Source organism: Microtus pennsylvanicus, chromosome 5 (genome assembly GCF_037038515.1).
Source record: "Microtus pennsylvanicus isolate mMicPen1 chromosome 5, mMicPen1.hap1, whole genome shotgun sequence".
Lineage (NCBI taxonomy): Eukaryota > Metazoa > Chordata > Mammalia > Rodentia > Cricetidae > Microtus > Microtus pennsylvanicus.
The window spans coordinates 37,557,789-37,581,299 of NC_134583.1; positions in this window are offsets into that span (position 1 = coordinate 37,557,789).

Genomic DNA, 23,511 nt, shown 5'->3' on the forward strand with positions numbered 1-23,511 from the left:
CTTTCTTTCTTTCTTTCTTTCTTTCTTTCTTTCTTTCTTCCTTTCTTCATTCCTTCTTTCCTTTTTTCCTTTTTCCCTTCTCCATTCATGAATGAAAGTTTTAATTTGTTTTACGTATTCTATGAAAAAATATATATCCTGGATGAATTAAGGTCCAATTAGTCCTCCATCATTTTTGAATTCTGCATTTAATATTTTACTATTTATGGTTAGCAATTAAGAAAATACACGTGTCCCTAAATAAATGTGAGTTATTGTATATAAGGTATACTTAATTTTAATTTATTACACTAAGTAATGAATAAGAAGACTCAAATAATGTCATAGTGCCTGGGTAAATATAGTTTGATTCAGTGCCAAGAATGACAAACTATAATGAACCCTAAGGATATTGCGACATCCATTCTACAAACATTACTTTCATTGGAAAATACAGAAGTATTATCTTAGATAATAGTTCTTGTTTGCTTTATTATTTCTTTTATTTCCCTGTCCCCATCTTCAGGATAATGTCTCTTATATGTTGAAATATTAAAATATTGTACAACATACTTCTGGGCCCTTATAAAATATGTAATATGTTTTTGTCCTTCTATTCAAAATTGGCTGTTTTCTCATATAACATATACTGATTGTGGTTTCCCCTCCCTCTACTCCGCTAAGTTCTTTACTAACTCTCTTCCCTCCCATTTGAACCTACTCCTTTTCTGTCTCTCATTAGAAAAAAGTTCTAAGAGAACAAACAATCAAAATATAATAAGATAAAGCAAAATCCATCATAACTAACTAGAACAAGGCAAGCCAAGAAAAGGAAGAAAAAAAACCCATGAGAATGTATAGATTTATAGATAGATATTGCTCAAATTTGGTTTTATTGTGGGATGTCTTATTTTCATGATTGAAAGTTTTCCTCAGCATAGTAGTCTGGTCTGGTGCCTGGCATTTGTTCAGCCACATCTATTCAGGCTTCTGGTTTAAAGGTCTCGTTTGAGAAGTCAGGTGTAATAGGTATGCCTTTATATATCACTTGGTCTTTTTCTCTGGTAGCTTTTAATATTATTTGTTGTTCTTGCTGTTTATCTGTTTATTTAGTGTTTAAAAATTATGTTCCAAAGGAACTTTATTTTCTGACCCAATTACTTGGTGTTCTTTATGCTTCTTGAACTTTAATAGGCATCTTCTTATGTTAGGGTATATTTCTCTGTATGATTTAATTGAAAATACTTTCTATGAATTTGGCCTGTGTTTCTTTTCCTTTCTCTATCCCTATTATCCTAAGATTTTATCTTTTCATAGAGCCCATATTTTCTGGATGTTTTGTGTTAGGAGGTTTTTAGATTTAACATTTTTTTTGACAGATTCTTTCCTTCTTTTAGGTTGTCAGTGCCTGAGATTCTTTCTTTCATCCCTTGCATTTGCTTGCCTCTGTGGATCATGCTATAGTTCTTAAAGTTTTCCTTTCTAGAGCTCCATCAGTTTTTTTTTATTGAGTTTATTTCCACTTTCAGGTTTTGAACAGTTTTATTCATTTCTTTTCACTGTTTATGTCTTCTGGATTTTTTTAGGGATTTATTAATTTCTTCTTTAAGGATCTCTACATATTTATGTAGGATATTTCAATGTCTTTTACATGTGCTCCAGCTATTTTGCAATACTCACAGTCCTGCTGTGGTAAGATTGCTGGGCTCTAGTGGAGATATATTGTCCTGACTGTTCTTGATTGTGTTCTTGATGCTGGTGTCTAGGCATCTGGGGTTTGGAGGCTGTAATTCTAGGTGCTAGTATCTGGTCCTGATATGTTAAATGGGTGTTTTGTTCCTTGGTTTCTTCTTCTTCTCTAGTTTTTAGGAGAGTGTGGTGACTGTGTTTTCTGGGTCCTGATAGGTATGGGTCCTGGAGATTCCAAGTAAAATGTGTTTCTTATTATTGGGACTTGAAATTTAGGAATGGAGATGGGTTTGGGGCTGTGGAGGGGCTTCACAAATGGGAGGAAAGTGGGGTGTTTCACTAGCATCTGCTTAGTCGCCCTGCAATAGAACAGACAGGGAAAAGAGGCCATAGCAGAAGGTCTGCTACAGAGCTGGGATGAAACTCGGGAATTGGCTTTAGATGAATGGTGGGAGAGGTGAAGATCTGAAGTTAGTTCAGTGTAGCCTGTGGGTAGCCAGGGAGTGATCTCTTGAGCTTCAGCCTGAGACAAAGCAGTGAGTGGGGGAAAGGAAGTTTGGAAGTGAAGATCTGTGTAAACTACTGGAGATTGTTTCAGGAGATGAAGGGTGGCTGCAGCAAGTGTTTTGTTTCTGATCTTGGAATATGTTTGTTGAGCAGCAGAGAGAGAGGTGAAGGATCTGTAATTAGCTTACCTGTTTCCCTTTCTAGATGGCCTGAGGGTTTCAGTGGATTGCCTCATGGATTATGGAGCATGACAATGCAACCAGTGGAGGTAGGTTAAGAGGGGGAGAAACTGTGGGAGTAACTGGAGATCTTGGTAGGGAAGTTGCTGCTGGTGTTCTGCTGCAGAGCTGGGGATGGGACTGGAGGGTTGCAATTAGAGGAAAAGAAGAAGAGAGAAGAGAAGGTCTGCTGTTAGCCTAGCTGCTTTCCTGACCTATAGGTTCCCAAGAGGAGGAGGCTGGAGCTGCTGTTTGGGATAGCAACTAGCAGGGTGGGTTCGGGTTGGGAGGTTGTGGGGGGAAGCCTTTGGGATTCACTAGAAATGAGGTGGATAGATTCTGCTGCTAGTATTCTGGTAGGAAGCTGAGGATGAAAGTGGAGTTGGACACTGAGAATTATAGGGAGAAGGAAATGAAGAACTGCACTTAACCTACCTGCTTTTACTTATAATGCAGTTTTATAGACATATTTTTGATTTTATGTAACTAAAAAAAATCTAGGAACCACAAAAAAATATGGTATTTGTTTTCCTGAGACTGGATGGACTTGACTTGATGCTATTATCTCCTGTTGCACCTATTTCCTTGCAAATGACATGATTTTATTCTTCTTTAAGTTTGAAAACAGTTCCCCTGAGCACATATACATCTATCTCGTCTTCATTCCTGTGTTATTGGAGACTTTGGTTCTGTCACTTAGTTTTAAGTAACAGTGCTGTAGTAACCATGGATGTGCAGGTGTCTCTGTGATGTGTTGACTTGGAATCTTCAAGACAAATACTTACATGGTGGATGTCTGGATTTTTTATATTCTTAATAGCTAGATTAGTTTATATCTACCTAATTCATCTCTAGATTACACTGGCTTTTCTTTTACAATTATCCAGAATCTGACTAGTTCTACCTCTTTTAGTACCCATTTTTGTTACTTTATTTTTTTTAATATTTGGCTGGGACATATTATAAATATTTCTTTTATTTCAGCCACTTTGTAATATTATTCAGCTACTATATTGTTTCCTGTCTCCCATATTTATTTATCCAAATACCCTAAAAGAAATTTCAGTCAGATAAAAAAGAATTTCACGCTGGAATATTATAGGTTCATAGCATTACATGGAACTATACTCTATCCACTAGTGAATCATAAGTGGTTTCTATTTTCTCATTTGAAATAACGTAGCCATGGAAACATTATTACCACTTCATGGAATCATTGTATTAAAAAGTCAGGTAAAATCTATTGCCTTTCTGCACACTTGGTGCTGCGTGAATGAACTACTTAATATTTCCTTTAGTTCCTCTAATTTTAGTGAAAGTCCTTTTTGGAAAAGTACTTCTTCCTTTAGTGTAAATTCTGTTCTATCCACATCCAATGTACAAGTATAAGGTATGCTCTTAGTGAAGATACATACATCTTTTGCAAAGTCACTCAATGCAGAAATGCAATTAAAATTCTAAATTGCTATGATCTTGATATATGTCTCATTCACTAATCTATCCACTTATTTACAAATGAGTTCCCAAATGCATTTATTACTGTACCAACTAACAATACTTTATGAGGTATGAGTTAATGTCTTGTTTGTTAAGTACTCAATGACTTATTTTAATTTTCTATGGAATATTTTAATAATATATTAATTAGTATACTTACAAGGCATTTTTGGGGAAACTGTAATTTCTAATTTGGTTTCTAAACAGACAACTAATCAAATGACTTTTGTCATCTTTCTATCTCCTCTTCCATTATCCCTGAAACTTGTGTGGAGAAATGTGATATAGATGGCCCACTTAGAGATGAGAATACCTCACTATCTTACTCTCTGCCTGTCACATAGAAGTACAGATGCACGTGGGAACTCACAAAGGCTGTGGCAAGATCAAATCAATGATAATCCAAACACGTCTAGGGGAAGGTTAATGAAGTAGTGCTACTGTCTGAGGAGCTGTTAGCTCTTGAGAGCTACTGAAGGAGGGAGAGTCATTTTCATTCTTGGCTGTTGTCCCTGAAAGGCTAGCTGCGCTCCAGTAGCTGGTCCTGCACCTATACTCATAAAGGCAACACTAAGTGGACTCGATAGTTATTAGATAAAAAGAGGGACAAAGTGAGCACATTAAGTATGAGGGTAAATTGAGAATGGAACAAGGAGGGAGAACTTTAAGGGATGAAATGGGCCAGTTTGGATCCAAAGGTATATGCAAAAATAAATGTTAAATAAAATATTTTAAACTAATAAACTGTCAAAGACAATATAAATTCTTGTATTTTTGTTTCTTTATTTCTGAATGATCTGAAAAATCTTTTTGAATCACATAATTATAAAGGGACATGTAATATGTGGACTGGAAATTATTAGAATAATGTAGAGCATGAGACCATGAAGTAAATGGGTATTTTTTTCTACAGTGAGTGGCAGTGTGGTATATCAGAAGTCAAGCTTCCTTCATATAGCCATATGCATTCTCATATACATACAGAGATACATACCATGAAGAGAGTTGCATAGTAATGCCTTCTTCAAAGACAAGGAAGGACACTAAGCTGTTTTTCAGTCAGAGAGGTCACTTAGCATTTATAAGGTAATGTATTCACTTGTTAAGAACACATACATACAGAGAAGAGAAAAATAATTGAGCCAAAAACACAGATTAAAACAATTATAGTAATCTTATAAAATCTAAAAGTCTAAGGAAAGCTATTTATAAAAATCTGAAGAAATTGTGGCATTATAGAACTAAATTGCAATTTTAAAAATATCACATGTGCTTATAAATGCTAATGATCACATATTTATTTATTATAGAATACAACAGATTTTATATTGACATCCATATTACCATGATAAGATTGAGAACATATCTGTTAATGAATGCTGACTGAAAAAGAAACAAAAAAGCCCAAAACCAAAAATCAAGCAAACCACACACACACACACACACACACACACACAAATAAATAAATAAATCCCGAAAAGGACTAATACTTGTAGCAATTAGGGTGTCCAGGTGAATTTGTCTATATCTAAGATTCTTCTTCTAAGCAGCTACAGTATATTTTATTTTTTCCACCACGTTTAACTTGATAGCAGTGATTTTGTATTGTGTCGCTGCCTCAGTGTTATTCCTGTGGCTCTGAGTTACAGCATTTCTCCAGTGTGTGGAGTTACAGCATTTCTCCAGTGTGTGGAGTTACAGCATTTCTCCAGTGTGTGGAGTTACAGCATTTCTCCAGTGTGTGGAGTTACAGCATTTCTGCAGTGTGTGGAGTTACAGCATTTCTCCAGTGTGTGCAGTTACAGCATTTCTCCAGTGTGTGGAGTTACAGCATTTCTGCAGTGTGTGGAGTTACAGCATTTCTCCAGTGTGTGCAGTTACAGCATTTCTCCAGTGTGTGCAGTTACAGCATTTCTCCAGTGTGTGCAGTTACAGCATTTCTCCAGTGTGTGGAGTTACAGCATTTCTCCAGTGTGTGGAGTTACAGCATTTCTCCAGTGTGTGTTTTGATATTGAAATGTTGCCAGTGTGTTTACTTTTGTTACCATGCAAAAAAGTACGTGTTAAACTTTCAGATTATTGATTTTAGTAGATAAAAGGAAGGAAAAGTATTTTATTTAGTGGTAATATGAAATAATAACATGTGTTCTAATTTTAAAGATTATATTCAAGCTTAAGAGGAAATTATCAGTAAGATGAACTAGATTTCCATGAATACATTTTCCTCAATATGTCTGTTTCTGATGTATTTTCAAGCCATATTTATTTTTACCAATTATTATATTATAAATACTCTGAATTGCCGGGCGGTGGTGGCACACACCTTTAATCCCAGCACTCAGGAGGCAGAGGCAGGCGGATCTCTGGGAGTTCGAGGACAGCCTGTTCTACAAGAGCTAGTTCTGGGACAGGCACCAAAGCTACAGAGAAACCCTGCCTCAAAAAACAAAAAACAAAACAAAACAACAACAAAAAACAAAAAAAAATACTATGAGTTATTTTAATATCTATCTTCTAAAGGCCATAGGATTCAATCAAACTAGTATTTATTGAGCATGAAGTATGTGTCAGACACTCAGCCTAGAGATGAAAAGTTAATTTTATCTAAATATGCATAGTCCATGGCTTATAGAACTTAGCAAGAATTTATGTGTGTGTTTTACAATGTGCACTTATTTATTCATATATGCATATATGCAAGTTTATATGTTTATTCCTGAAAAACATTTTGCAAAAATATTGTGTGAATTAAATAAGGGCTGGTGAATTGAATATATATATATATAAGACAGAAAAAGAGATTAAGACTATAGAAATTCTAGCTAGCTTTGCTATTATTATTATTATTATTATTATTAATCATTATTTGAAAATAGTAGAAAGGTTTAAAAAATTTATTTTTTGGAGAAAAAAGGGAATTTAAGGGCAATCAATCAGTAATGCTTAATCCTTACAGATATCATAAATTATAGCATTATAATCATGTCAGACAAAAATTCCTGTGATGTGGTCTCATAGCTAATTTGCTTTGGTGCATGTCTCTTTTTGTTTCCATCTCATCTATACGCCTTTTCTCTTCTTTTGGGCTGGCTGCCTTATAGCATGGAAGGTGCACTCTGACCTCATTGACCATCTCTCCATTCACCCTCTTGGCATTGGCCTCCCCCAGGGCTTGCCTCCACCTGTTATGGTTGTAAGAACACATTATCATGAGAAAGGATGTGATGTGAACTCGGGAAATACTAGGAGACTGGTCAGTCAATCTGTATTAGTTCTTGCCCTGCTTCCTATCTAGGGCTCCTCTACCTGGATTATGTAATTATCCAGATTTAATGATACTGTCTTTACTTTTGAGGATAAGAAGCTTATATTCACATACTTGGAGAGAGTTTGAAAACTCCTAACATTGGGATGTGTTGGAGAACACTCTAACCTAAATCCTCTGATTACCTCTGTATTCTTCTAGTAAGTAGAAAATAGAGACAGAAAATAGCCCTCCATATTGCTATAGCTTTAATTAGGAGATGAAATAGTGGACAATGAGAGTGAGGAAGACAGGAATGAGAACTTGTAGAATGAACAAAATGTTAGGCTTGAACTCTGTCATAAGTGTCATATGAACAGATATAGGGCATGGTTCAGCAGGTAAAATTTTATAGATCTTTTGATAAAAGGCTTGGGCCAGTTCTGCAATGGAACACTTCTAAATACAAGTAGCATTGTGTATCAGCTCCTTTTCTCTCCTCCTCACTTGACAATAACTACTTTATTGGGAACTTCTGGTGGACACACGCGATGGTAAATATAAGACCATATGATACACTTTCTCAACGAAGGAATGAGTGAGTGAATGGATGGATAAACTAAATTTTCTTTCCTTTTGTTCTTGTTTTATATGTTTTTTCTTAAGTGAAGGAAATGGGTTGTGTTGCCAGGAGAATGTCTGTTAGAAATTGTTCAGTGTAGGTAACAACATTTGGAAGGGATGCATGTGCAATGAGGTTCATACCTAGAAGACTAGCATACTATTGTGCATGATGAGAAAGACGATTGTTTTAGAGAGCAAAGAGAAGGGACAAAATAAACTTAGCAGAGTTTACCCAACCAAATAATTAAATTTCAGCTTAGTTTTAGAAATGCTGGGAAAGCATAAAGTATCTTGGTAGGTAAAAGTCTACACACAGTTCTGAGGAACAGCGTAGACAGAAGCGAGTGATTGATACACTTATTTGAACAGGGAGAGTAAGATTCCAATTAAAAGTAGTTGGATAATTGTAATTAATCCAAACTAACTGAAAGTGCAAAAACATACCTGGAGACTACATTCTAAAGATTAACTCAACCTTTATAGGATATGAATGCATACATCTTTTCCCTTGTATAATGTTTTCATAGTGTTTGTCATAATGAATACAACTTTTAATGAATGACTTAAAGAGAAAAAAGGCTGGTCTTCAATGCATAGATTGTTGCTTGGCATAAGATGGAAATGGGGGCAATCCATGCCACAGATAGTCTGCAAATCTTTCCACATTTCAAAATAATTTTCATGGGGATTGCAATGTAAGTACATTCATGACTGGAGATAAGAGTGTGTCTTCTGAAACATCTGGGCTTATCCATAGCACAAGACAGTAGAGTTTCTGAAATCCAGAGAAATGGAAGTAAAATCTTGGTTTCCAAAGTACCTTGTGATTTCAAGAAGTGTAAATTTGGGGCCCAAGTAGTAAATTAAAGAAAAATGACTAAGGGAAATTAAACACACCCTTCTTTGCCAGCAAAGTTATTGTGTGCTTTGATCAGAAATCAAGGGTAGTGGCACTATTTAGCAAAAATAATTGTCCCACAGTGGATGAAGCTGACAGATGAGGCAGAGGTATCTCCAGAATTGAGAAAACTATATTACTTTTGTGAAGAAATATAATTATAATTAAAGATACAATTGATTTACATAAATGATATACTAAATTGCAAAAGAAAACTTAAAAAGGTATGAGGGCATTAGTTAAAGGACTCCTGAAGGTAAATATTGAACATAAAGAAATTAGAACTGTTGGTCTACTTAAGAGTAGAGGTGAAGGAAGGATTTTAAGATCAACGCCAAACCCAATGCCCATGTGCATGTATATACGCGTGCATGTGCACACACACACACAATGCAAACACACACATACACAATTTTATAGATATACTTTAATGGTAGAACAATTATCTGATATTGCCAAGGTTCTGGGTTTATTTGCACACACCCACATACGCACTCACACTCACACACACATGGAAGGGCATAAAGGAGGTATAAATGAGAGTGAAGCTAAGAATGAACAAGGTGAACATATGGTCAATGATATAATGAGAATCTTTACTTAGTGCACTTACTATAAGCTAATAAATAAACAACAATGGTGTTAAATATTTACCAACAATGTTTCAAGAGAGGAGAAAGAGGAAACTAATTCTAGTTACCAATATCAATAAGGCAAGAATGACACCATTACCGAGGAACATGGATACTTAACATAATGATGACACAAATGGACACTTCATACAACTGCACAAAAGATACTCACAGGGACATGTATAAGTTAAACTGAATTAAGTTTGGAGATAGTATAGGTTTCAATCTTGTTTTTTTATATTATAATTCTGTAGAAGTCTTTTATGTACATTAAAATGGAATAAAGCACACATGATCTAACTGCAAATTTTTATAGGATTTTGTGAATATGTGATTATACGAAAGATATTTGCAAAGCTATCAAGATGCTTGCTCTAGAGTTCATTCTCAAGAGATGATAAATACAACAGTAAATGTCATTAAAGAGAGACTGTTAATTATATAAAATACTTCTGAAAATATTTTTAATAGTTAAAATGACAAATTTATTGCAATTAAAAATTGCCAATCTGTTACAGGACATGCTTTATGAAATGTAAACAGTAGACATTCAACTGCTGGGAAAATAAATACATTATACTCAGCCAATTAATAAGAAAAGTGTTCAATATCATTAGTCACCACCAAGCTAGAACCTTATTGAATTGCTGTGTTTTACTCAGTACAATAATCAAAATTAATTTAAAGCACAGTATAAAATGATAGGGATAGAATGAAGTAGTTTGAATTTTCACATTATAGTTGTATCAATGCAAAAAAAGACAAGTTGAGAGAATATATTGTTAGTGTCATATAAATCTTCACATTCATATGCCTCATGAACAAGAAATTCTACTCTTATTTATCTATAAAAGGAAACAAAATATGTAGTGTGAAGTGAAATTTTTAGAACAGATTCACATATATAACAAATGAAAAAAAACTCAGTCTATGAGATGGGATTTGAGTGAAGGTGGCAGTTTGAGCTCTTCTGTCCCTTGCTGCCATTGTGGTCAGAATTATTGACATCCTGCAGTTTTTATTTTTTCATTTTATAGCTTATTAAATTGTGATTAAGAATAAAACATAAGGCCAGTATGATGGCTTAGCAAGAAAACTGTGTGTGCTGCACACGACTACTAGAGTAACTAACTGTGTGTTCTGCACACGACTACTCGTGTAACTGTGTGTGCTTCACACGACTACTCGGGTAACTGTGTGCTGCACACGACTACTCGGGTAACTGTGTGCTGCACACGACTACTCGTGTAACTGTGTGTGCTGCACACGAGTACTCGTGTAACTGTGTGTGCTGCACACGAGTACTCGTGTAACTGTGTGTGCTGCACACGACTACTCGTGTAACTGTGTGTGCTGCACACGACTACTCGTATAACTGTGTGTGCTGCACACGAGTACTCGTGTAACTGTGTGTGCTGCACACGACTACTCGGGTAACTGTGTGTGCTGCACATGAGTACTCGTGTAACTGTGTGTGCTGCACATGAGTACTCGGGTAACTGTGTGTGCTGCACACGACTACTCGGGTAACTGTGTGTGCTGCACATGAGTACTCGTGTAACTGTGTGTGCTGCACATGAGTACTCGTGTAACTGTGTGTGCTGCACACGACTACTTGGGTAACTGTGTGTGCTGCACACGACTACTCGGGTAACTGTGTGTGCTGCACACGACTACTCGGGTAACTGTGTGTGCTGCACACGACTACTCGGGTAACTGTGTGCTGCACACGACTACTCGTGTAACTGTGTGTGCTGCACACGACTACTCGTGTAACTGTGTGTGCTGCACACGACTACTTGTGTAACTGTGTGTGCTGCATACAACTACTCGGGTAACTGTGTGCTGCACACGACTACTCGAGTAACTGTGTGTGCTGCACACGACTACTCGTGTAACTGTGTGTGCTGCACATGACTACTCATGTAACTGTGTGTGCTACACACGAGTACTCGGGTAACTGTGTGTGCTGCACATGACTACTCAGGTAACTGTGTGCTGCACACTACTACTCGTGTAACTGTGTGCTGCACACGACTATTCGTGTAACTGTGTGGTGCACATGACTACTCGGGTAACTGTGTGCTGCACACTACTACTCGGGTAACTGTGTTTTGTACACAACGATTTGTGTAACTGTGTGTGTGGCACACGACTACTCGTGTTTGATCATTGTAAACCATGGCAGAAAGGAAGAACTGACTTGCAAAAGTAGTTCTCTGAAATACACATGTACACATGTGCCTGCATACACACATACTCAAAAACACACACACACCGACACAATAAAAAAAAGTGATAAATCATCATTATTATTACACATTATGGAATACACATCTACTCTTTAAATCATCCTACTGAAATTAATTTAACATTTTAAAAATGTGTGACAGGCTCAGGACTCAATACATACTCTGCTCAACATTATTGTAGATGTTTTATTAAGAACATTACTTCTAGTTTGTTCAAGGGTTAATGTTGTGTGTGATTTTGGTAAGATCATTTCTCTTAAATGTCTTTTTTCTTATTTATCTCCATTAAATTTGAAGGAAAAAAAATGTGATCCAAGCTTCTGCTGCTTGCTCAGTTGCAGTGTACTGTGCAGCTCCTTACCCTCTGGAGTTTTTTCTTTCTTTATTTTATGGTCTTGAGACACCTTTGTATTAATCAATTGTTTTTCACAAAAGATTATAATCTCCCCTCCCACCCTCCTCTTCTCCCAGCCTCTCCCTCCCTCCCCCATCCATCTCCTCCCCATCTCTTCCTCCTTCTCTTCAGAAAAGTGCAGGCTACGGAGCTCTTAGCTTGTCAGGAATCATTGAGACATCAATACACCTGCATTAACCTTGTTTTGACTCTTTCAAATAGGGTAGATACTAATACTAAGTGCTAGGCAATTGAAATGACTTACTTTTTTAAATGCAGTTGTTTGCTTAAAAAAATGTAGGACAAGTAAGGAAAATCGATTTGCAAAGCGGAGAGCAGAATGTTAAAATATCACCTTCACAATGAGGCGGGTTTTACAGGCGAGCCTTTGTTTATTGTGGCTGGAATCTTTACATAATTGTATTGTACTTTTCAATGGTTTTTTGTATATGAATAAAAGACTCACTCTCACAGCTCAGCCCCTCTTCTTTCATAATAGACCTTGGGTTTGAGTCACAATGGTAGATTAAGTTTTGACTGCAGACAGAGAGCTGCCTCTCTTTATGCACTCATAGTTTCATGGTGCGGCTTTCAGAGTTCCTTTCTGCTCCAAGTGCCATTTTTTATATAATTCTCAAGTGCTTGAATACACTTGTTTGTATGAGATATATTTGCTCAGTGAGGCATGTAATGCATTTACAAATTACATAGTCAAGATTTTACATAGAAGAGTTCTAGGCTTTATTTATATTGCTTTTAAAATCATATCTTGTCATAAAATGAAATTAGAATTTAACTATAAATGAAAAGGGATAACACTAAAATTCAGTGAATATATTCAATTGTTTTTATTATTCTTTTGATAATTTATTGCTGACATTAGTACTTAGTCTTAAGTCTAGCATCTTATGTTTTTTGGACCACTGAAACACACCAATCAGTGAATATTCTAGTTGGGTATAGAGAGTCTATACTAATAGTGAATATTCTAGTTGGATATAGAGAGTCTATACTAATAGTGAATATTCTAGTTGGGTATAGAGAGTCTATACTAATAGTGAATATTCTAGTTGGGTATAGAGAGTCTATACTAATAGTGAATATTCTAGTTGGGTATAGAGAGTCTATACTAATAGTGAATATTCTAGTTGGGTATAGAGAGTCTATACTAATAGTGATATTCTAGTTGGGTACAGAGAGTCTATACTAATAGTGAATATTCTAGTTGTGTATAGAGAGTCTATACTATATTCTAGTTGGATATAGAGAGTCTATACTAATAGTGAATATTCTAGTTGGGTATAGAGAGTCTATACTAATAGTGAATATTCTAGTTGGATATAGAGAGTCTATACTAATAGTGAATATTCTAGTTGGATATAGAGATTCTATACTAATTGTGAATATTCTAGTTGGATATAGAGAGTCTATACTAATAGTGAATATTCTAGTTGGATATAGAGAGTCTATACTAATAGTGATATTCTAGTTGGGTACAGAGAGTCTATACTAATAGTGAATATTCTAGTTGTGTATAGAGAGTCTATACTATATTCTAGTTGGATATAGAGAGTCTATACTAATAGTGAATATTCTAGTTGGGTATAGAGAGTCTATACTAATAGTGAATATTCTAGTTGGATATAGAGAGTCTATACTAATAGTGAATATTCTAGTTGGATATAGAGAGTCTATACTAATAGTGAATATTCTAGTTGGGTATAGAGAGTCTATTCTAATAGTGAATATTCTAGTTGGGTATAGAGAGTCTATACTAATAGCGAATATTCTAGTTGGGTATAGAGAGTCTATACTAATAGTGAATATTCTAGTTGGGTATAGAGAGTCTATACTAATAGTGAATATTCTAGTTGGGTATAGAGAGTCTATACTAATAGTGAATATTCTAGTTGGGTATAGAGAGTCTATACTAATAGTGAATATTCTAGTTGGGTATAGAGAGTCTATACTAATAGTGAATATTCTAGTTGGGTATAGAGAGTCTATACTATATTCTAGTTGGGTATAGAAAGTCTATACTATATTCTAGTTGGGTATAGAGAGCCTATACCAATAGCTCACTAGGATTGAATTATATATTTAATACTTAACACAATCTAATAGACTAAGGGTATAATTATCACTCTCATTTAATAAGCACGGTAAGGGGAAATCCAAAGTATTTAAGAAAATCGAGAAGGCCTTCACCAGAGCTCACTCCCTGTTAACAGGGGGTTAATGGTGACCTAAAGTAGTGATCATAATGTCCATTCATTTCTGAGAAATGCTCTGGGTCATCCAATTCCCATATATTAGTTTTACATCATCAAAGAGTGGGTCTCTAATTTTGGTTAAGATTCCCCAGAAAAATCAATAGACCATGTGATTGCAAACAGGCAGAATTCATATTTAAATCTCATGCTTGACATTAAAAGGGATGGTCTGCTTTTGACTTTTTAATGAGCAAATATTCCTTGGGTAATATATGTACATTGTAGGGCAGGGAAACTCTCTAGTGGAGAGAAGGTGGGCATGGAGATAACAAGGTAGTATCTTAGCATGTGCTGAACTGTGTTCTATTTCTAATGTCCTTTGTCTTTCCTGGGTGTTGTCTTATTTTTCATTAATAAGAAAATGTCCTTTTAGCATATCACTCTCAGTGAACAGAAAACCTGCTTCTTGTCTGCTTTTTAGGGCTGGGTAAGGAAGGGGTGATTGAAGACACGGGCCTTATGGTATGGCAGTTTGACAAGTTATCAATGCATTTAACTAAAAATATTCTTGCATTCAAGTTCAAGAAAGCTTGTTGGTTCCTCTTGAGGATTTTTGTGGTGAGAGGGAGTAAGACATGCACTGAGGAGTAAACTGTGCTTAATACAATGACCCACAACAACGTAGAAGAAGATTTGGGGTTTCAGAGTCAGCTGTTTCTGGAGAGAATTAGGTGATTGTGGGGAGGGCCTCACCTCAGTTTCCCTGTGTTGAAACAGCATAATTCAATACTGGTTTCCAAGGTAACTGTGAATTCTAATACTGCATAAAATTGTAGAATGAAATGGAATGAAGCACACTATTTTTAGAAGACACTGTTGAATATGAAATTAAATAAAAAACATGTAAATGGAAGTATTTGTGAAATACTATCAGCAAAATTTCTTCAGTTGCTGCTCCAGTTTGATGAGAAGAAAATGAATGAACTGTTTTGTGGTAATAATAAGAAAATGGCAACAAAAGACAAAGAAGATAAATTTCAAGCTTTTAACTTCAGAGCATTTATCTGGGATATAAATCATCTGACAGCCATTTGGAAAACTTCTACATCAAACAATACATTGAAATTGAAATAAATCACACATGTAGCAGAAGATTCTAGTTGGGCATTTTTGGAGTACACTTTCAATATTAACTCCAACAGATACAACTATGATTTTTTTGTTTTATACTTACAGACATATACTAAATTTATAGTGTCTGTTTAGTAAAGCAATAAAAACAAGAACAACAAAAACCCATGACATGCAATGTCTTCTTAACCTTCAAATAAATATAATAAAAAATTCACATTACATATTTATGGTTTCATTCCTCATAAAACCTACATGAACAGAGAAAATCACATCTAACTGTTAAGTTGTGTACAGAAGACACATGTCTTCAGACCTCATCCTCTGTGATGTACATTAACACTGGCAGATACTGTATGTGATTCAGGCAATACTATTAGTATTCTTTAGTATTTTAGGAGGTTATAAATGTATTTATATCATATATTTGAAGCTATATCTAGCACATTTATCATATATCATTATATATAACACCTTCTAACATTCCAAAAATATGTACATGTAGCACTCTACTGCCTTTGGTCCAGGATTATGGAGAAGCACATAAGAAGAAAATATTTAGAAAATGAGATGATTGACAAATTTCAACAATTGACTCTTTTTTGAAGTTGCAAGGGAATATTTGTTATCTCCTACCACATAATCAAAGAAGTCCACATTGTAGAATATAGAGACAATATTGTGCAAACTTCAATTCTTTCAAAGTTATAGGGAAAAAGGAACAGAGGACAACAACAAAAACCATTTCCTCCATAATCTAGAAGAAAATACTTATCATTTCTTGTTGGGTATCACCAGAGGTACCCCTGGGGGATCACAGTAAATCACAGTGAAGATTCTCTCTGAGGGTACCATCAGCAGAAGCTTTCCTGCCAGCAGTTCCTGCCACAAACAACTCAAGTATTTCTTGAAGGGAGATATGATGACAAGGATATTTCAAAGTGAGGAAAAGGAAAGTGTGTCCCTTTCTACCACAACTTCCTTCTCTCTTTATTAATACCTCCCTGGTACAAACAATGGATATTTGTACCCACGAAGAATAAAATAAGCCTACTCTTAAATTATACCCCCAGTTTATAAAATAAGTGACATTTACATTCATATATGGAAAAATAACCCTTGCTTTTTGGAAGGGAGATGTCACACCAGGTTATCAAAGAACATGTAATGTCATTCTATTCTGCTGTGGCTGTACTGGGATAGGCCAAGAAGAGCAAAAACTCCATTTGTATTGGTAGTTTGCAATGGAGTATTGGAAATGTATCCCTTAGGGCATGTAAATCCCAACTTTCCAGAAAAAAGGGGAAAAAAGGAAAAAAAAACAATTTTATAGAGAAGATTTATCCTTCTCTCTATTTGAAGAAAATGAGGCATTTTGCCAACATGGTTGTTTAGTTATATAAGAGAGAAACAGGATAATTTGATACTTTTACTAGATATTAAACACCATGAAATACAAAGATGAAACTCTTCACAAAATATAGTGCTTTAATAAAAACCCTAAATATCCATCACTTAGTGAATTTTTAGGTTTATGTATTAAAATTTAAGATTAAGGTAAATCATATTTCTGTCTTTGATGTACTTAGCTGTCATCAACCTCATACTCTATGGTATTTATTAACATTTATCTCTGGATGTCTGATGACCAAGGGACTATATCCTAAGTGTCTATGTCCCCCAAAACAATTCCCTGCCCACTATTTCTGGGTCAAGTAGAATCCTGATGTATGCATCTAAGTAATTCCACTGTAGGTGAAAATGGGTGTTTTTGATTAGACATTACTGTGAAAAGGTTGTCTTATCAAGCTAATAAATGAACTGCTGAAAAAGCTGACAGGCAGTAGCTGGAAGTGACTTTTGCCCACGGCTCAATTATAATCTGACCAATAGGAATGAAGGGAGGAAATCTAAAGGTGATTAATTGATTGCCATGTCACTGTGAGCTAGTTAACTCTCACTACCCTAAATGTGAGTTGACACTATAAATGAGAATAGGAGAGAAACAAAACAGTTAGGAGGAAAGCTATCAGGCTATAACAAAGAACAATGGAGAAACAAATATGAGCTCAATTAAAGAGGCTGAGGACCCACTTCACAAGTAATACTGCTTCATCCCTTGGCTTAGATATCACTCTGGGGCTCAGGTTTCCTTTCCATTCTTTTGTATGACTGAGAAATTGTAATGCGCACACGTGAGCACACACAATGAACCAAAAAGAATTATTTAAAATTAAGTGCAGAACATCCAAACTGGCTAGGCTCCCACAAAGCCAGAACATGAAGTAGGATCAAAACCCAGTGCCATTGTCCTTGGCTTCTCAGCAGCGCTCATTGTCCGCCATATTCATAGAGTCCGGTTTTATCCCATGCTTTTTCAGTCACAGTCCAGCTGGCCTTGGTGAGCTCCCAATAGATCAGCCCCACTGTCTCAGTGGGTGGGTGCACCCCTTGTGGTCCTGACTTCTTTGCTCATGTTCTCCCTCCTTCTGCTCCTCATTGGGACCTTGGGTTGGATATTCACCTTCCTAGACCAGGGTGGAGGGGGGAGGACTTTGGACTTTCCACAGGGCAGGGAACACTGACTGCTCTTCAGACTGGAGAGGGAGGGGGAGAGGAGTGGGGGGAGGGGGAGAGGAGTGGGGGGAGGGGGAGGGAAATGGGAGGCTGGGAGGAGGCGGAAATTATTTTTCAATAAAAATATATAAAAGAAAAAATAAGTGCAGAATTGTTTGAGTTTTATCAATAATTCCCTTCATATTGAAAATAGCTGCCTTGGTGAAGAAATGATTAATTATCAAATTCTAAAGAGATTATTTCTTCTACACAATCTCCAAAGAGGAGCAAGTAATGGCAGATGAAGCCAAACATAGTTTTCTACACAGAATATCATTTAGATAACTGCATTTATTTACTCTAAATGAAAGCATGCTCTCCATACACGAGCCAGATTGATGTGAGTTGCATACTGAGTAACATAGTGTCAGCACAGGGAGATAGATAGTGGAAGCTGGAAGAAAGGAGGAGAAACAAGAAGGGGAGACAAGGAGATAAAAGCATGGCTGGAATACTGACAACAAAGGGCACAGAAAGATGGAAAATCATCCCAAACCAAATATTGAAGAAGCTGTTAGAAAAACTAGCAAAGGGGATAACAATGGCTAAAATAGAAAGTGGACATGCACAAAACACAGACATGGAGGAATAAAAGAAAAGGGATGGAAACTTCATGCAGCAGACAGTGCTGCACCTTTCTCTGCCCTTATGTCAGCTCAAGGTTTTATAAGAAAGGAAAACAATGAAGGGAATGAAGCTACCCATGGTAATATGGACACAGTTCCCCAGAATGCAAGGGTCCTTTGCACACATTTCAAGCATAATATTTGCCAGGGGACTAGAATTAAACCACCCTCTTAATTCATAGCAGGTAAAACACTAGGAGAAATTCTTAAACGAGAAACTCAAGAAAGTGGTGCAGCAAGAATGTCCTGTATTTCAGGCACAGATTTTGATTGGAAAAATAATCCTGTCTATCATTACAAATAAAACATATACTTAGTATGAATCTAAATGTGAGTACACATATTCAAAATAATACAATTTCAATAATTCCATCACATATTGTTCTTTGGCTATAATTGAGAAAGAAAAAAAATTGAGTACAATATACTCCTCTTACAACGTTAGTTAGCCTTATGATTTTGTGTCTGTCACCATTCAGCTAGAACAGGGCTAGCTTTCCAACAAAACACATTTGAAAACAACTCTTGTTTTGTTGAAATGTGGTTATTAACTTGTGCATGTAACTTTGCAATGTTTTTTTTTTTTCTGAAATTGTACTAAAGACTGAAAATTGGGAATGTATGTTTCCCCCAAAAGGCATTACTCATATACCTTCTTTGAATAAGCATTTTCTTTTTTCTGTCCAAGTTATCAAAGAAATTGAGAATGAAACATTCTGCCTTAGGTAGAGAAATTGCAATCTGTATTTCAGAAACATTTGAAATAAATAGGTATAATGAATACTGCAAAATTAATTTTTGATATTACTTTACAAGTGGCCATTATTGAAAATAAATGCATAATGCATTAGGTGCAGAAAAAGAAATCCTTACACAGGGATACATTAGTGATTGTTATCACAGTGTGTTGCATATGTAGATTTGTATTTACGAAAGAAAAAATTACTTTAGCATATTTAATAATGTTCAAAAATGCTCCATCAAAATAAACAGGAATTCTTATATTATGTCAAAACTGTTATTAAAATCAAATTCATGATAAACTTTTAATTAAAAACTGCTGCTTATGAAATGGAGAAGATAAGTGCTTTTACTTTTTTTATCCATTTTTGCTACATTCTGCTAAGGTTGGATTGAGAATTACCAAGAAAAACCCTAAGGAGAGGAAATATGTAGAGCAGTAAACCTCACTTTTACATGCTATATATGCATGTAAAATGTTAAAAAATATTTTAATTTTGTAGGGTAATATTAAAAAATAGATTTTTAAAAGTAAATCAAAAGCTGAGAAAATTTAAGAAACTTGTAAAGTTCTTAGAGGTACTGTAGGGATAAGTCCCGCCCCTAAGGGGGCGTGTTTGCATTGGGCTAATGTTTGCCTATAAATTTGGCGAGTATGCTCCCAGCTGCTGCTTCTGCTTTCCTGGTCTCTGTGGGAACGGTGGTTCTGTAAGTCTATTTCACCATTAAAGCTATATTGTTACAATCTGTCTGCATTCATTTACTCCGATATATTTTGGCATCCAACGTGGGCTATTTTGCCCCCGACTCAAGCGGGTAGCCCGCTAGCTAACACAGCACCCTCCCGGGTGCTGTTTTTTAGTTCGTGACTCCAGCCCCACTGCAGAGTCTGAGACATACTCGGCCACACAGGCCCATTCTGCCTGCTTTGGCTAAGTTTGCAGCAGAACCCCACTGCCTGAATTAGCAGAAGCTCAAGTACCTGCGGTTTTGCAACAAAAGCTGCCACAGCAGCAGATTTGGTCTGATACAAAGTGACTTGGCCGGGCAGTGGTGGCACACGCCTTTAATCCCAGCACTAGGGAAGCAGAGGCAGGTGGATCTCTGTGAGTTTGAGGCCGGCCAGGTGGTGGTAGCACATGCCTTTAATCCCAGCACTTGGGAGGCAGAGACAGGCGTATCTCTGTGAGTTTGAGGCCAGCCTGGTCTACAAGAGCTACTTCCAGGACAGGCTCCAAAAACACAGAGACCATCACTGGCAGGAACCGATCATTGCAGGTAAAAAAAAAATTTCTTTTATAAATAAAATGTCTGAACATGTTAGTATTCAAGAATTTAACAATTTTTTTAATTGTACCATGTGGGAGATTTTAAAAGAGGGGTCTATCACCCCACATCTATGGATCCTTCTGGGATTCGTAGTTTACATTGCCACTAAATGGTTTGATAATAGAAATATGATAAAGTCTTTACGAGATGAATCCAGGGTTCTTAAGGCAGAGACTGAACGCTTAAAAACAATTGAGAATCAGTTTGAAGTTCTCCAGGCTGATGTTAAGGAGAAATTCATTACTATGGAAGAAGGAACAGCTGATTTGAATTGCAAGCTTCAGTCCCTTTCTGTAGGAAATGAAACACTAACTGAGAGAATCAAAACTGCTGAATGTGACAATCAGATTTTGTCTAAAGCTTATGACAGATTGGCAGAAAGATTGTCAATACAAGAAGGCAAGGTTTATGCCATAAAAATTATGTCCAAAGATGAGATGTTATCTCTAACGGACAAACTTCATACTTTAGCATCCTCAATGAAGGCTTTGGAACATAATTCTGGACAGGAGATTCAGACATTGCAGAAGGCAATGGTGAATAGAATTGAAAAGATTGAGGAATTTCAAAAATCTGATGAAGAAGAGCAAAGGGTAGAAAGGCAAATTTTAACTACATCTATGGGTAAATCTCTCTGGGACAATTTCCACAAAGCTCTACCTACAGCTCTACATGCCTTTCCAGTAATAACAACAGAGATGGTGATTGGTTCCAGAAACCCTATGGTTATCAAGGAGGATACATGGGAGCCTGTCCGTATGAATGACCTCAAGGAAATTAAACAGGCTGTCATGACTTTTGGGATGCAAACCTCTTTTGTTAAAGAGATGCTAAGATCTTGGGCCACGACATGCAGAGCAACCCCCTCGGACTGGCTCCAGGTGAGCTCTGCGGTACTTGACAGTGGACTGCAATTGACATGGAAATGCTTATTCAGGCAAGAGGCTAGACTCTTAGAACAGCAGGAAAAAGTGAAGGGAATTGACATTTCCCTAGATAAAATTCTAGATGAAGGGCTCTTTTCGGACCCTCAGGAACAAGCTAATTTGGATGAAAGCACACTCTTCATGTGTATTACAGCAGCCTTAAGGGCTTGGGACAGGGCACAAGACCCAGGACAGAGAATGGAATCATTTGTCAGAGTTAAACAGGGTCAGAGAGAACCCTTTAGTGACTTTTTACAAAGATTAACTAAGGATGTACAAATAGGGATATCTGACCCAGAAGCAAGACGTATAATGATTGAGTCTTTGGCTTATGAAAATGCAAATGTGGAATGCAAAAGGATTTTGGGCCCTTTAAAGCTCAGATCAGCGTCCTTGGAAGAATGGGTCTTGCATACACTCAATGTTGATACATTTGATTATGGCACTGAAGCATTGGTAGAAGAAGCATTTTCCAATAGTAAAAGGAGACACCAAAATACCAATGTTTCAATTGTGGCAAAATGGGTCATTTGAAAAGGAATTGTAAACAATGGATTTTCAGAAATAATAATAATAATGATAATATTAATGCATCTTCTAGAAATAACAGAAATAGGAGGACTCAGCCTTCAGGTTTATGTAGAAGATGTGGAAAAGGCAGACATTGGACGAATGAATACAGGTCTACAAGAGATAGACAAGGCAACCTGATACAGTCGGGAAACGTGAGAGGGGGGGCCTCACAGGCCCCCATGGCAAACATGGTTCAGTCATTTCAGTTTCTGCAGAGAACATGCCTCATCAGGAGAATTAGGAAGCCCCATGCCTACTGTTACAAGCAATAATGATCAGAAAGATACGTGTGTTTTGGCAAACTTCTATAAATGATTAAAGACCTAAACTGAGAGTGTGTGTAAATGGCATTTTTATGACTGGCCTGCTGGACACAGGTCCTGATGTAAGTATCATTACCCCAGAATCTTGGCATCTGTATTGTAAATGTTCAGCTCCTGGGTGTTGAAACCCTATCTCGAGTAAGGCAGAGCATGAGATGGGTTGAATGTATAGGGCCAGAGGGACAAATAGGAAAATTAAGGCCATATGTAGCCAATATCGCAATGAATTTATGGGGTCATGACCTATTCCAACAATGGAATACCGAAATTAACATTCCTGCTACTTCTAGAGCCTATATTTCTGAGAATAATATTAAAAGATATTACAAATGGAGAAAAATGGCCATTCAGGCTGTACAAGAACAAGCAATTGATGTCCCTTCAGAGATACCAACAGCCTTGCCTCTAAAATGGTTGACTGAGAAACCAATATGGACAAAGCAATGGCCTTTAGCTGAGGAAAAGTTACAGGCTTTAGAATAGCTGGTACAAGAACAATTAGATGCTGGACATATAGAAGAATCTACCAGCCCTTGGAATTCTCCTGTATTTGTGGTTAAGAAAAAATCAGGTAAATGGAGAATGGTGACAGATCTCAGGGCCATAAACAAGGTTATTCAATCTATGGGCCCTCTGCAATCTGGAATTCCTTTCCCCTCTTTATTACCAAAAGGATGGCCTCTCATAGTTATTGATTTAAAGGATTGTTTTTTCACTATACCTTTGCAAAAAGAAGACAGAGAAAAATTTGCCTTCACAGTGCCTACTTATAACAATTCTCAACCTTTGAGGAGGTACCTCTGGACTGTTCTCCCCCAGGGTATGTTAAATATCCCCTCCCTGTGCCAATATTTTGTGAACCAACCATTGCAAATAATACGCAAGAAATTTCCCAAATCTATAATATACCATTACATGGATGACATTTTGTTATCTGATTCAAACATGGATACCTTGAACAGACTGTTTGAAGAAATAAAGATACTTTTACCTAAATGGGGATTGCAAATCGCTCCTGAAAAGATTCCGAAGGGAGATTCTGTTAATTATTTAGGTTATAAAATAGGTTTGCAAAAAATTAAGACACAAAAAGCACAAA